Below are 13,179 nucleotides of genomic sequence, written 5' to 3'. Positions count from 1 at the left end.
ATTCATTAGCGTACGTTGTTGTTAGCTGGCGTTATTGTTTCTGTAGCAATAAATGCCTGTTTGTGTCAGCCAATGTGTCGTTCCTTTGTTCCCCCAGAGCAAGGCCCGCCGTGGTCGGCGAGCGCTCCGTAGCGTACGCGATCACGGGGTGGGGTTCGGGCGGCTTTGAACCGTGTCAGCCGCGATTGAGTGGGGAGAACGTACTTATCTCCCCATTCAACCCCACATCTGGCCGCCCAACGTGGGGCCTGCTCTTGGAACATTGGACGACTGTCGGTTCGGTTCGAGGAACGCTCTTTGTCCGGACTTGACAAGTGCTAGGCCTAGAGTGAATTTTGATCGCTAGGACCTGCGGCATGCTTTCTTGAGTGCGAGGTGTATTGCGCTGCAGCATGTCTGAACTTTTCGACATGCTCAGCACATTTTTCTCCCTGGAGTTTCTTCGTGGGGATCACTTGGTCCGCATCGAGGGAGCGCGAGGCCTAGCGCCCGCGGAGTCGCCGAGCCCGAAGCGAGTGAGTACGGAAGCCGCGTGGGTGGTCCGAGTTTCTGTATATACTTTCTCTACTGTCTCTTTTTCGACTATGGGAGTCGCGGCTCCGGGAATCGGGTGGCCTGGGGCCACGGGTGCCGCTACGAGCTCGCTGGTATTGCAGCGCGGCACCGGGCGCTCCGACACCGTCCGATACTGTGGGCGCCGACCGCTCAGAAGCTGCTTTGTGCAGTGAGCGGGTAGGTGGTAGTGGTAGTGGTTTATTTAAAATAACATAAAAGGAAGGTAAAAGATTTTTGCTAGCCCCGGCATCTGCCATCACGTGCGGCGGCACCTGAGCTGGGGCAGCGGAAATAAAGGATAGCAGGCAGGTGGGAGAAATGAAATAAAAGAGGTGAGGGGACAGAAGAAAGACATGGGGGGGGGGGGTAAATAGTACACTACATAAAATAGATATACACTGCATAAAAACATTAAAAGTAAACACTATAAATGCAAAATAAATATACTATATACATTATTTACACAAACAGTCAAAAAGTCAGTTGTCTTCGCGGCGCGCGTGTGCTGATGACGGGAAACTCGGCAGTCAATGGTCACACGCGCGCCGCACTTTGCACGCAACAGCTGGTGTGGGGCGCCCAGCTGTTAGAGCGTCCGAGGTAGCACACACGAAGCGTTCAGTCACAGCACTGTACTACCTGGCGCAGAACAGGCGGGACGTCAAGCCCGCCTGTTCGAGAAATACACACAGGCTCACCAAGGTTCCCTCGCGGGTGCGCGCACTGCCTTGCGGCCACAGGAGCGTCTCGAGCGAGTCCGGGAAGATGCCCAGCGCTCTGTAGGCCGCGAGCATATCGCGACGAGCGTCAGCGAGCGGGTAGGACCACCCCACAAAGCTGACGTCTCCTCGCGGCTGCGCGCACATAACCCGTTTCGGGTCTTTGTTGTGGTCACGGTCATTGTCGGAGTGGTAGTTAGGCCTGAGGCTTTTCGGAGCTGCCTGCACCACGTTAAAAGAGACACGACCACCGGACCGTGTCATTGAGAGGGGGCGCACTTTGCTGCCCGCCCGTTTTTTTTTTTGTAACCTCGCAAGAACTGAGCAGTCTCGTTCAACTCAAGAAAGGGCTTTGTTCACTCGAACTTTGCGTTTGCACAGCCGCCGACACGTTTTGCTAGCGAGTTAGGCATTGTGCCACGAGGCCCTTGCGGATGCCGTTTCCCCTCCCGTGCCCTACGTTAAAGGCACGCCGAGAGCGTTTCGGCAATTTTGCAGATCAGGTGGAGCCACCCAGGCTTGCTGTCCGGTGCACATCGTCTCGCTGCCACCTGCTGCGACGGAGCGGCCTGTATACTGTTCGCCGCATCCATCCGGGGCAGCTGTGGCGAGACCAGTCAGCAGTCACCTCCGGCTGCTGCTGCCCTGGCGACTACTGCAGGATCCTGGCCTGCAGTTTTCCGACCGGCCTTCGATTCGCGGGCCTGCGGACACGGTGGTCCGCGGGCCATGCGAGTCGTCCCAGCGGAGACCTTCACGCCGCCTTCGGAATACCGCGGAAGTCTGCGCGGACGCTGTCGGCGTGACCTCCGCTGCAAGACGTGCCTCAAGGACACGAAGACCAGGAGACTCCTCCATAGCATGTACTTTCAGGCGCGTGGGTCTATTTAAGGTTGGGGGGATGTGGGGACCTGCCCTGAGTTTGCTTTCCCGGGAGGCACCGTGCCGCGGCAGTCTCACCTCGAGGCTGAGCGCATTCCCTTGTCAGTTACATTAACTGGCAAGAGAGGGCGCCAGCATCGCTGCGCGCGAGACTGCCAAAGCCCGCGCGCGGGAGAGGGGGCATAGGGGCTTTTGGGCTGGGATCTTCGGCCCGAGCGGACGTGTCGCTCGCGGCTCCGCTCTTCGCCGGCGGGGCGAGGAAGCGACGGGGAGACAGGCTCCCGTACTCGTCCCGTCCGGCCTTCGGAGTATATATCCCTTGCCCTAGCGCGGGCGAACATTCGCTCGGAACCTTGCTGGTGAGTCGGACGACCTCGATTCATTAGCGTACCTTGTTGCTGGCTGGCGTTATTGTTTCTGTAGCAATAAATGCCTGTTTGTGTCAGCCAATGTGTCGTTCCTTTGTTCCCCCATAGCAAGGCCCGCCGTGGTCGGCGAGCGCTCGGTAGCGTACGCGATCACTGGGTGAGGTTCGGGCGGCTTTGAACCGCGTCAGCCGCGATTGAGTGGGGAGAATGTACTTATCTCCCCATTCAACCCCCACAAAACACATACGGTCAACGGCTAATTCAGTATCACGGTGTACAGATATGTGCCGTTGTATCGTTTAACAGCAGTTTTTATCGATAAAGAAAATATCTGCATCGGATCTTGCGTAGCCCCGGTTATTACTAGCAGATTTTTAGGGTATATTGACTGCGCCCTTGCACGAAGTTTAGTAAGGAAGGGGTACTAAATGTTTTTAGGTATGTTCATGATTTTTTATACTTTTCAAAAAACTGAACCACGTGACCTACACTGATGCTGTAAGCAATGTTTTACAGATATTTAAAGAGAACGGGAAGGGGTTGTTTTTCAGGCATGAGACGCCCTTGCACGGATGTTTACGGTTTTTAGACCCGAAGATTACTTTCGGAGAAGAACATGTGCGTTGGCACTATGCCCCTCGAGCTAAGAAGGAGCTGCTACCGTATGCATCGGCTCATCCAAAGACAGTTAAGCGCGCTATTGCTGGTGTTTGCCTAGAATCGGCCCTCGTGAAGTCGTGTCAGCATGGTATGCAAGGGAGCTTTGATAAGCAAGTAACTCGATTGGTGGGGGCCGGTTTCCCAAGCTCTGTAATCAGAGGCGTTGCTGAACCCCTCCTACAAAAAGTCAAGTTCGCCATGTTTAAGCGTCCACCAGAGCGAAGGAAGCAAGCTGCGAAACATGAAGTAGTTCCGTATGTGCACAGGGTCGCCCACAACGTAAAAAAGGCGGCAAATAGACACGGCATGCCTGTCGTCTTTTCATCTCCACGGAAGCTTGCTCAACTCTGCGCACGCGTGGCGAGCGATGGAACGAGGAACGGCTGCAGTAAAAAACATAGAAAACACTTCGTGAAGTGCTGCACCTTTGGGATACCACTGGCCTGCGGGAAGGCCTGTGTGGGCCAAACGGGCAGGTGTGCCAACGACCATGCAGCAGAGCACGCCCGCTCGCTCAGAGAAGTAGGCGGTGCACATCTGCCCGAACACTGCACAGAGTGCAAGGTGTGTCACCCAGGGGCGGAACATACGGCGGAGGAAAACTGAGAGCAATGCAAAAAGTGTCAACCACGCCTTGATGAGATAAGGACTCTGGGCAGGAGCGGTGATAGTAAGGCACGGGAGGTTTTAGAGGCGTACCACATCAGAAAAAGAGGAAAAGGTAGTGTCAGCGATACATCTGTGAACCTGTTTAAAGCCGAGATTACATATCTTGAACGGTTTTGTTGATCGCGCAAGAGATTTCTCTCTGCTCATGCCTGCATTTTCTGTATATTTGCTCGCTTTTCGAGGAATAAAGTCAGATGAAGTTGAAAAGGGAACAGTGCAAACACAGGAGGAAGAGAGGAACGTACGACACAGGCGCTGTGTTTTTTTTTCTTTAGATGCAACCTTGGTGGTTCACTCCGCCCGTGCATGGCTTTTTGGGAAGCGCATCGACGCCTAGGGGTAGGACGACATTGATGTCCTCTGCTTTGTCTTTTGAGGCTGTAGTCCGGACGATATTCAGGAGCTCGATTTTGTCCAACCGTGGCGGGACGCAGAACTTTGGTCCGAGGCTGAGCACATTCCTCACGTGGTTAGGAACGACTGGGTTTCCTAATGTTAGAACTTCTTGAGTACGGGCTGGTGGGCGTACCTTCCTTGGGATGCCTGTTAGCATCTGCCTCCAAATGAACTCAGAAGTCTGGTCCGCCGTCTTGAGCTCTTGAATGTAACGGTACTCGTAGCGACCAGAGCGGTATGCGCTAGCGCAAGCCGTGAGCAGGAAACCTTTGGCGAGACGAACTTGCCTCCATGCTTCTGACCTGAAGATCCTACATAGTCGCAGGCGGTGTCCTTGAGAGAGTGAGAATGGTCCCAAAATCATGGCTAAGGCTGCTGGCAGGCATGAATTCTCGATGCAATACGAGAAAAGTCTTGCTCTGCATGTGGCGGTGATCAGAAGATTTGTGCAGACAGCTGGATGCGAGAACACACGGGAAGGGAAAGTGCACGTTGTAGAAGAAATGAAGTTTACGAGGGTGTGGTTGCGGGCTAGTTCCTCGTTCCTCTCTTCGTCCTGTGTTTGCGCTGTTCCCTTTTCAGCAATTTTATACCAACTAGCCCGCAACCACACCCTCAGATGAAGTCAGCGCTTGTCCTACGTCGTTCTTCTTCTGTGTGTGTTTTGCGACGCTACTGTTTCCTTTCTCGAGTACAATGAACCATCTAGCCCAAATAGAAGTTCTTCTAAAGAACCAGAAGCTCAAAGTTATTGAAAAGAAGCTGGAATAGATAGGAAGCCTTTAGGAAAAAGCCATGGAAAGTAAAAAAAAATAACTGAATTGGAGCAACCGCAGGCAGTAATGACAAAAAAGTGATAATTTAGAAAATAGCAGCCATCAATCAAACTTGATTGTTTTTTGGCATAGAGGAGCAAGAACAGTCTGACGAACAACTTCAGACAATAGTAACAAAAGGTGTTCTTGAAGATAAGCTAAACGTGACGGTTTCAGGTATTGAAAGAATACATCGGCTTCGTAGACAAAAGGCAGACAATGGAGGCAAAGATTAACCTGTGATCTTTAGGGTCACTAGACTACCGGCATGAAATGAACATTTTAAAGTAGTATTCTAAACTTAAAGGATCTACCTATTCAATCAGCGGAGATTATTCACAAAGTGTCCGAGAGGTAAGAGAAAAGCGGTGGATTGAACCAAAGAAAATCGTGACAGGAAAGAAAAAGTGAGGTTGACGTATGATAAATTCCTAATTAATGGTTGTCATTCCGCCTGGGACAATGGTCTTGCCGGTGCTCACCTACGGGGAAGAAACGTGGAGGCTAACGAAAATGGTTCAGCTTAAGTTAAGGACAACGTAGCAAGCCATGGAAAGAAAAATGATAGGTGTAACGTAAGAGACTGGAAGCGGGTAGAGTGGGTGAGGGAACAAACGTGTGTTAATGACATCCTAGTCGAAATCAGGAGGAAGAAATGGGCTTGGGCAGGGCATGTACTGCGAAGGCAAGATAACCGCTGGTCCTTAAGGGTAACCGAGTGGATTCCAAGAGAAAGTAAGCGTAGCAATGGCCAGCAGAAGGTTAGGTGGGCGGATGAGATAAGAAGTTTACAAGCATAGGGTGAATGCAGCTGGCAAAGGACAGGGTTAATTGGAGAGACATGGGAGAGGCCTTAGCCCTGCAGTGGCCGTAGTAAGGCTGATGATGATGATGATGTTGATGAATGATAGCAACGGCATCGTTGAACTAGAACCAAAAAACGAAGAAAGCTAAGTAGAGCACAGTATGGAACCACGGGCCACTCGGTCAAGGCGCCGGAAACCTTGATCAATCGGACGTGGGCAGCCTTATCAACGAATATGACGATCTAGAAGCCTACAATCAAGTCACCATGAATGAAGTAAAATGTAACGAAATATTAATGAACACGTCTTTTCGTAGTCTCCATGTGAATGCGCGGTCTGCCGTGAATAAAACTGCTGATCTTGAGTACCTGTTTAATAAACTATAGATAAGTTTGAAGTGTTTATGATTACGGAAGCCTGGTACTCCTGTGATGAAGAAGTGATTAATATGCCCGGGTACAACTCGTCCTTCTTGAACAGATCCTTAAATCGTGGTGGTGGTGTCTATGCTTTAGTAAAAGAAAAAGTGCATAAATTGTGACCTAGTACCAAGATTTTGTTGTGTCACTTCTGACTACGAAATGGTTTGATTAAATTTTTACCGTACTATTATTGCAATTTGTTACCGCCCTCCTTATGGCCGCACTGCAGAATTCTTTTCTTTCGTTGACATATTTTTGAATTTTGTGCACTTTTAACAGCTTCAGTGTCATTCTAGGCGGCGATTTTAATGTAAATCTGGTTTCCGATACCAGCACAGCAAAAGTTTTTATTTTGCTGCTCCGCAAATGGCTGCTTTAACACAATTGGTACGCCTACAATATTTGCTAGGCATACATAATCACTCATTGACCTTTTTGTTATTAATTTCGATGAAAAGAGCATTGTGTCCGCTGTCTCTCATTCTTACCTTAGTGACCCTTTCCCAATAGTGCTAGGGGTGAAATCAGGTATGAAGATAAAACCGGCACGGGCATGCTTTTATCAAGCAATATCTGAGAAAAAGCTTGCTTCTTGCAGACAGGCTGTTTCGGATATAACCTGGTCTGACGTGCTGTATGACAGACGTGGAAGCCAGTTATGATAGCTTTCTTGACAAATTTGAAGAGCTTTACACCCAACATTTTTTTTCGTACAAGGCGCACCTAGCAGCTCGGGAAGGGCGCAAGAAGTGGATGACGTCCCAATTGCTCAAAGAGGTACAATCAAAAGAAAAAAATGCGCCAAGACTGCATTAATACACGTGATCCCGAACTATTAGAAAGATAAGAAGTGCTCAGAAAGAAGATACAAAAAGTTAAGGCGTGGTAGGCATTCGTATTTCTAGGGCAAATTCGAATCATGCCACGGTGATTCCCGAAAGTTATGGAACCAGATTAACAACGTTGTTTTACGCACACAGCAGACAAGCTCTCCTCAAGAAGTACTTACTCAAGGTAGAAGTGTAAATAGGCAGGTATTAGCAGAGGCGTTTAATCAATATTTTGTTACCCGAGAATACCAAACTTCGTCAAACATTTCACACGATTCTCGCATCAGGCAAAGTAGCGATTCGATGTGTCTAAGTCGAACTGCATGTTCTGAAGTAGTCACTGCATTCATGAATATGAAGAACAGCAGATGCCACGATGAGGATGATTTGCAGATACGGCCTGTGAAGCATGTCTTAGACATTCTAGCTCCAGTTTTAACAGCGTCAACTGACGGGCTAGTTCGGTTTCCATGGTGGTTTACCAGCGCAAGAAGACGCGGACTAACAAAGACAAACGGGCGCTGAACTGCGAATTTATTTTGAATCCTTACATATATACCTCCAGAGCCACCGCCCACTAGGAAAAAACCCGGGAAATTAAAGCACGTGTCAGTCAGCAGGATCAAAACGGCACGAACAATGAGTCGAACTATACAAAAGAACAGATAACAAGACAACACCAGATGGGTGAAGAAACAAGCAGGCCGGAAAAGTTGCGCATAGGAATTCGTTGTCCTCTTTTTCGACATAAAGAACGAAAAGGTGCTAACAAAAACGCGACGTGAAAAAAACGCGCCCTTAAAAGTAAAAAAAAAACAAGACAAAACGCAATATGGAAGCACTAAGAACATGGACCAGATGAAAAACGTGAAGCACATGAAAGCCAACAAGGAAACACGGCTATACCAAAGTCGAGGTGGATGACAAAAAATGCACCTGCAGGAAAGCATGTCATTAAAAGCGAAATAGAAAGGGGAGACGCGACCTTAAAAAGCCGTAAAGGCAAGAAACTCTAAAAAACGTAACATGGAAGCAGTGACAGCCAACAATGAGCACAGCTATGCAACAAAATATCGAGGCAAATGACAAGAAGTGAAAACAGAGAAGCTAAAATTTGAATACTACAGGGGGAAGAAAAGGAATGGAATGGGTACTATGAACGGCGGGTGAAGGGCGGTAAAATCAATTAAACCCAGACAGGAATGCAATCTCCTTCTGTGAAAGTAGAACAGAGGGCGCACTAGCACATTCACTTTCGAGATTTAAAATCTTGGCTGGTTGTATTATTTCGCGAGTCGGCTGATTGTGGCATTTCTTTAGAATCGTGCCTTTTCAAACACGGGGGCGTATTTTTCACCAGGGCTTCGTTGTTCGTGCTGGTATTCCCTGCAGTGTTGTGGAAGGTTCCTGAGTGAAGTTCCAGATAAATCCCTTCTTTGTTCCATTAGCCGTTGGTTGATACATCGGCCTGTTTGGACGATGTACGCGCTCGTTTAATTGTCTTTGTCCTGTACGTGTTCCTTCGTCCGCGTCTTCTTGCGCTGGAAAACATCTCCAATTTTAACACACATTTTTGAGTGTTGAATACGGGGTATTCCTACGGTGCAGGCAAATTGCTAAAGCGACAGCCTTGTATAAGACAGGTGATAAGCTTTGTGTTTCAAATTATAAGCTAGTTTCCGTGCTGCCAATCTTTTCTAAAGGACTGGAAAAAAGTTATAGACATGCGAATGTCATGCTTTTGTGAGAAACACCAAATAATAACAGACTCGAGGTTTGGTTTTATCAAGCACAAATCTTCGGAGGCAACATTACTAAGCCAAAAAGAGTATATCTTACACTGTTTCGAGAAAAAGAAACTTGGCCTTGGTGTTTTTATAATATTTCGCAGGCTTTAGACTACATCAGCCATAATATAATTTTGGCAAAACTGCTCGACTACGGATTTAGGGGTCGTGCATGCGCTTCTTGCATCATATCTTGCGCACCGCTTTCAAATTCTAAGTATTTATAGCTATTCATCCTCAGTAAAAAAATAAAAAACGTACCTGCTGGCGTACATCAGGGAAGTATCCTTGCACCTCTTGTTTTTATCTTATGTATAAATGATATCGTTAATCAATGCCTGCATGCGAAGTGCGTTATGTATGCAGATGACGTCTCACTGTTCTTCTCATCAAACGCATGTGATGTGATAAACCAGGCAATTAGTACACTAAGTGCACTCCATCAATGGTCCCTTAATAATCAGTTGGAAATTAATGTAACTAAAACAAAGGCTATGGTATTCAAACCAAAAAATGAAAACATTATTCTACCATGCGATTTTCAGCTAGGTTTGGAACCTATAGAGGTCGTAGACAATAATAATATATTAGGGGTACACTTCAACAGCTAGCTAAGCTGGGACAATCATGTTAACGCTGTCATCAGTAAGCTTTCTCGTGTCACAGGTATCATTAACCGGCATTCTCACTTGCTTCCATGCAAAGTTAAACTTCTCCTGTATAATTCGCTCTTTATGTCCCGAGTAAACTATGCGCACTTAGTTTGGGGAAAAACTACAAGTACCAATAAGTATAAGATTTACGTTTTACAGAAAAAGCCTGTACGTGCGTCGGTTCTGATACAAACACATGCGATTTATTCCACTCGTTCAATGCCAATGCCGTAAAAGCATATGAAATATATAATGTCAGGCTGGCTGAAAGATAGAAGAATGACATAAAACAAAATGTGAATTACTTGCGTGACACGGCACACATTTCGCTAAATGTACAAGTTTACCCTAGCAGACACAGCGAACTGTGGCATATTCCAACATGCCGCACAATATGTGGTACATATAGCCTAGCAAACACGTTGCCCCGTCTTTTAAATACGTTTGATGCTGCAAACGGTGATGTATCACGAGCATGCCGCAAAGATGTACAGGATGTATGTGCTGCTTTTTAGATTTCAGCATGCTTTCACTGCTTCCTTATCTCTTTCGTTGCATACACTGTGTACCTGATTCGATTGACAGGAGACCTGTTTTTCTATGAAGTATATATATATATATATATATATATATATATATATATATATATATATATATATATATATATATATATATATATATATATATATATATATATATATATATTGCTTTCTTTATACCATTTTTTGTGTGCGCTTCATTCCTTAATGTTTTTTCTTATGATGCGCCAACCGTTCTTGACAACCATTGTTTACATTTTGCGACATTACCTGTGTACGCAATTTGCATGTTGCCTGCTGCCCTGCAATGTAGGGGCCGAGGGGCATGTCAAGCCACAATATAAAAAGGTTGTACTATTCACTGATCAGCTATGTTGCAGTTCGTCCATGTTTCGGTTGTTTTTATAGTCCTGTTGTGTTATTCCTGCATTGATGTGTATTTCCTGTCGCTATGATTCATTTGTAACCAGTGCGCGATTGTTCAACTCTGTCTCGATCGCTGCTACACACACGCATGTATACCATATGGGCCTTAACTAGCTTCGGCTATGGGCCCAACAGTTGTATGCTTATGTTGTTGTGTAATTTCAAGATGAAATAAATAATGTATGATGTCTAATGTCTAATTTTCTGTAATTCTTGTTTCCTTTTTGTTTTTGTTTATTTTCAAAGTATTTTTCTACTTCGTTTTTTTAATTTCTGGTTTATTTCATTATATATACGTTGTTTAAGAACTGTTACTTCATCAAATTTTACACTTTTGCTTTATTTACCACAAACTTATGATTGACAGTTCGCGCGGACAACTTCCATCTACATCTTCTGTCTACAACTTAGTCAAGGGTTCGACAGAATCCTGTCTGACGAGGGGGAAGCATAGTGGTTGAATAAAACTACCCTCGCCAAAAAATGGTTTAAAAATATGACGTATCGGGACCACTACGGGTCCCTTGTTCACAATGAAGATGTACGAAATGGGCCGCTTCTTATATGCGCACTTGACAGCGCAGTGAATGGCCGTAGTTATCCGGGAGATTACCCTTCGTCCTGTTAATAACGTTATCCGTAGTCTGATTATAAAATGATTCTAAAAGCAGTCGGGACGATATAGGTTTCATTGTGTCTAAGATTGAGGTGTTTTCCCAGTCAATGGTGTGCTTCATTTGTTGAACATGCTCTGCCAGTGGGTTCGATGACGTGCGGAATTTGCTGACGTCGTTCATGTGTTCTCTTAATCTTCCATTAAAATTGCGTGACTCACCAATGTATGATGCATCGCAGTCTTTGCAGGGGGATTTTGTACACAACTCCTGGGTAACGTGCGCACTCCAGACGATGTTTAACATGACAGAGCTGTTGTTCCAGCTTGCTGGACGGCACGTGCGCAATGCGCACATCGTATTTTGCAAATATTCGTGCCAGAGCCTCACTTGTCCCCCGGGCGTAAGGTATGCTGGCGCGCCCCGACTCATCGGAGAACAGAAGCGCGCGAGCATACTTTGCGCCCGGGGGACAAGTGAGCCCCTGGCACGAATATTTGCAAAATACGACGGGTGCATTGCGGACGTCGCTGCGTTTGTTGTCGGAAAATTCTAAGCGATGGAATCGTGATTAGGATGCACCATCCAAGTCTTACTGTTTCCTTGATGTTCAAGTAACAAGAACCGCGACAGGAACAGACCGTGGAAAGAGCAGTGGACAGGACGAGCGGTAACTAGTAATTAGAGTTTTCCGGAAAGAACGTGGGCCAGCAAAAGTGTGCGCTTGTGCAAACCGTATCGAAACAGAGTAATGTGAACGTCTACGGGAGCAAAATGTCCTTGAAAACTAACAAAGAGAGAAAAGCAGAAGGCACAAAGAAAAAAGAGCATCTATCACGAGATGAACCAAATCACCTTATCTAGCAGAGCGACAGCAGGCTCAATAACACGAGTCCAGTTCAGATTGTGCATGTATGCCGCTTTTAAATTTTCGCCTTCTATCCTTGACTTTCTCCCCCCAATGGCAGTAGCTTTGCTCAGCTCGGGGTAGCACCCTCGGCATTCCCTGCAGTGTTTTGGGAGACTGTCTCATTCCAAGGACCGAAAGTGCTGGCTCAGACTCGCGTTTAAGCAATGACCCGGCTGGCGGACGCAGTCTGGCGCATCGTAGCGGGAACTGGTACTTACACCAAACAGCGCACGTAGTGGTGCTCGTGCCTGGTGCTACAAGCGACCCTGCGCTGGCCGTCCGCCACGCGCCTACACAGTTGAGACAACTTGCAGGGAGCTGAGAAAACGACTCGGATGCCTTGTTTACGCACAGCGCAAGGTGCGAGCGCGAGAAAGAAGTGCAGGGCTCAGAACTGCCTTGCTTGCCCGCCAGCTTCTTGAGGTTGAGGGCCAGCTTGTGCACATAGAGCACATCTTCTAGCGGGCCTTGGTTCAAAAGGGCCGCCGAAACGCACCTTGCTCCTCAGCTTCCACATCAGCGATTGTCTGAAGAACTTTCCTTGAGCTAATTTTGCTGGGCAACGAACTGCCTTCCAGATTTGCACCGAGCCGGAAGACATGTTCTGCGCATTGAGCACTTTCCGTGGGGATTGGTGTGAAGGGACAGCAACAAACACGTGACACGCGCAAGGAATTGCTATGGAATTTCTGATCAGCTTCCGCAAAAGATCGGGTTGTAGGCTACGTACCAAAGGCGAGAAGGAGCCAAGGCAGCCAGCTCATGGCTTTCCAGGGACATGAAAGGCTCCTCAGGTGGCTTTCTCGACGTGAAGTCAGCACACTGCACACCGTCCAAATTTAAAACCCAGATTATCATTAGTTTACTTTGGGAAACGTTAATACACTGGTCAATCGACCCATTGAAGCATTTTGGGCACCACATGTGCGCGCATCCGAGAAGGAATTGAGTGCGCAGGTGTTCCAAAGTGTGTACCGTGTTTTCCACCCACGCCGGAGTTCAAATCAAATACGGTTCGCGTGGAAAGCTTTGAATGAATCGCACAAGAGGAGGCCAGAATTTTTCGTGTCAAGCTCTTTGTAGGTCGCTTTCGAAAACGAAACAGTACGTTGAGCATTACCGCCCTGT

The 13,179-nt window shown here is 47.2% G+C and overlaps 1 long non-coding RNA gene across 3 annotated transcripts in view; it reads right to left on the bottom strand.

Moving 5' to 3' along the window:
• LOC144119474 (uncharacterized) overlaps positions 1-12,917 on the bottom strand; it is a 140,228-nt gene extending 127,311 nt beyond the window's left edge. The window contains exon 1 of one of the 3 annotated variants that reach the window (XR_013312382.1): positions 12,782-12,917. This is a non-coding gene — a long non-coding RNA (uncharacterized LOC144119474). The remainder of the gene's footprint in view (positions 1-12,781) is intronic. The other 2 variants (XR_013312381.1, XR_013312383.1) reach the window with 2 other exon arrangements.
• Positions 12,918-13,179: the final 262 nt, after the last annotated feature.

Source organism: Amblyomma americanum, chromosome 2 (genome assembly GCF_052857255.1).
Source record: "Amblyomma americanum isolate KBUSLIRL-KWMA chromosome 2, ASM5285725v1, whole genome shotgun sequence".
Taxonomy (NCBI): domain Eukaryota; kingdom Metazoa; phylum Arthropoda; class Arachnida; order Ixodida; family Ixodidae; genus Amblyomma; species Amblyomma americanum.
The sequence above is the reverse complement of the archived record's forward strand: the minus strand, read 5'-3'. Positions and strand labels throughout refer to the sequence as shown.